Source organism: Falco punctatus (genome assembly GCF_963210335.1).
Source record: "Falco punctatus genome assembly, contig: scaffold_42, whole genome shotgun sequence".
In the NCBI taxonomy this organism is placed as follows: Eukaryota; Metazoa; Chordata; class Aves; order Falconiformes; family Falconidae; genus Falco; species Falco punctatus.
Genome location: NW_027660254.1, coordinates 1 through 3,340, shown reverse-complemented (window position 1 = coordinate 3,340; position 3,340 = coordinate 1).

The following is a 3,340-nucleotide window of genomic DNA, read 5'->3' as shown; positions in this document are numbered from 1 at the left end:
TTAACCCTGAGAATGAACTCTAAGACTTCAACTTAATAATGAACGCTCAGATATAACCCTCAGACTTAAACTTAAGAAATAACCCTAAGACTTAACCTTAATATTTAACTTGAAGATGTAACCTTAAGGCTTAACCCTAAACTTAACCCTAAGAGTTAACCTTAAGTGTTGACCTTACAGATTTAACCCTGAGAGTTAACCTTAGGACTGAAACGTTAAGACTTAACCCTAAGACTTATCCCCAAGACGTAACTCTAAAGAGTTAACCCTAAGACTTCGGCTTGTGATTTAAACTTTAGACTGAACGCTAAGACTTAAAATTACGATTTAACATGAAGATTTAACCATAAGACTTAACCCTAAGACTTCAGGTTAAGTTTTAACCTTAAGACTCAGCCCTGAGACTTAGTCGTGAAATTTATCCATAAGACTTATCCCTAAAACTGAAAACTGAGACTTAAACCTAAGATTTAACCTCAAGACTTAACCCTAAAACGTAGCCCTGAGACTTATCCTTGAGCTTTAACCTTGATACTTAATCCTGAGACTTAGCCCTAAGACTTATCCCCAAGACATAACTCTAAGGCTTAACCCTAAGACTTAACCTTAAGGCTCAACCTTAAGACTTAACATTAAGACTTAACCCTGAGACTTAACCATAAGACTTATCCTCAAGATTGTACTCTAAGACTTAAGATGAAGACTTAACCCTAAGACTCAATCTATGAGATGTAAACTTAAGACTTAATGAACCCTAAGGCTCAATCTATGAGATGTAAACTTAAGACTTAACCTTTAGGAATTAACCCTGACACTTAACCTTAAGGCTTAACCCTAAGACTTAAGCTTAAGGTTTAAACTTAAGACTTATCCCTAAGACATAATCCTGAGACTTAACCCTAAGACTTAACCTCAAGTTTAACTTCAAAACTTAACCCTAAGACTGAATCCTAAGACACAACTTGACCACGTAACCCTGAGACTTAACCTTGAGACTTTACCTTGAAATTTAACCCTGGGATTTAACCCTAAGTCTTAATGCTAAGACTTAACTTGAAGATGTACCATTAAGACTTAACCTTAAAGCGTAACCTTAAGATTTACACTCAATACTTAACCCTAAGACTTAACCCTATGACTTAAACTTAAGGTTAAACCTTAAGACAAAACCTGAAGACTTAATTCAAAGACTTATCCCTAAGACTCAACACTGAGACTTAAACCTAAGATTTAAGACTTAACCCTAAGACTTAGCCCCAAGACTTAAGTCTAAGACTTCAAGTTATGAATTAAACTTTAGACTTAACCCTAAGACTCAAGCCATAAGACTTCACCTTAAGACTTCACCTGAAGACTTAACCTTAAAATTTAACCCTAAGACTGAACCCTAAAATATAACTTTTAAGACTTAACAATAAGACTGAACATTAAGACACAACCTTACGACTTCTACCCTGAGACCTAACCTTGAGACTTAACACTGAGATTTAACCCTAAGACTTAACTTTAAGATGTAACATTCGGACGTTACCTTAAAACTTAACCCTAAGTCTCAACCTTAAGAAGTAACTTGAAGACTTAACCCTGAGAATGAACTCTAAGACTTCAACTTCCTAATGAACGCTCAGATATAACCCTCAGACTTAAACTTAAGAAATAACCCTAAGACTTAACCTTAATATTTAACTTGAAGATGTAACCTTAAGGCTTAACCCTAAACTTAACCCTAAGAGTTAACCTTAAGTGTTGACCTTACAGATTTAACCCTGAGAGTTAACCTTAGGACTGAAACGTTAAGACTTAACCCTAAGACTTATCCCCAAGACGTAACTCTAAAGAGTTAACCCTAAGACTTCAGCTTGTGATTTAAACTTTAGACTGAACGCTAAGACTTAAAATTACGATTTAACATGAAGATTTAACCATAAGACTTAACCCTAAGACTTCAGGTTAAGTTTTAACCTTAAGACTCAGCCCTGAGACTTAGTCGTGAAATTTATCCATAAGACTTATCCCTAAAACTGAAAACTGAGACTTAAACCTAAGATTTAACCTGAAGACTTAACCCTAAAACGTAGCCCTGAGACTTATCCTTGAGCTTTAACCTTGATACTTAATCCTGAGACTTAGCCCTAAGACTTATCCCCAAGACATAACTCTAAGGCTTAACCCTAAGACTTAACCTTAAGGCTCAACCTTAAGACTTAACATTAAGACTTAACCCTGAGACTTAACCATAAGACTTATCCTCAAGATTGTACTCTAAGACTTAACCCTAAGACTTAAGATGAAGACTTAACCCTAAGACTCAATCTATGAGATGTAAACTTAAGACTTAATGAACCCTAAGGCTCAATCTATGAGATGTAAACTTAAGACTTAACCTTTAGGAATTAACCCTGACACTTAACCTTAAGGCTTAACCCTAAGACTTAAGCTTAAGGTTTAAACTTAAGACTTATCCCTAAGACATAATCCTGAGACTTAACCCTAAGACTTAACCTCAAGGTTAACTTCAAAACTTAACCCTAAGACTGAATCCTAAGACACAACTTGACCACGTAACCCTGAGACTTAACCTTGAGACTTTACCTTGAAATTTAACCCTGGGATTTAACCCTAAGTCTTAATGCTAAGACTTAACTTGAAGATGTACCATTAAGACTTAACCTTAAAGCGTAACCTTAAGATTTACACTCAATACTTAACCCTAAGACTTAACCCTATGACTTAAACTTAAGGTTAAACCTTAAGACAAAACTTGAAGACTTAATTCAAAGACTTATCCCTAAGACTCAACACTGAGACTTAAACCTAAGATTTAAGACTTAACCCTAAGACTTAGCCCCAAGACTTAAGTCTAAGACTTAAACTTATGAATTAAACTTTAGACTTAACCCTAAGACTCAAGCCATAAGACTTCACCTTAAGACTTCACCTGAAGACTTAACCTTAAAATTTAACCCTAAGACTGAACCCTAAAATATAACTTTTAAGACTTAACAATAAGACTGAACATTAAGACACAACCTTACGACTTCTACCCTGAGACCTAACCTTGAGACTTAACACTGAGATTTAACCCTAAGACTTAACTTTAAGATGTAACATTCGGACTTAACCTTAAAACTTAACCCTAAGTCTCAACCTTAAGAAGTAACTTGAAGACTTAACCCTGAGAATGAACTCTAAGACTTCAACTTCCTAATGAACGCTCAGATATAACCCTCAGACTTAAACTTAAGAAATAACCCTAAGACTTAACCTTAATATTTAACTTGAAGATGTAACCTTAAGGCTTAACCCTAAACTTAACCCTAAGAGTTAACCTTAAGTGTTG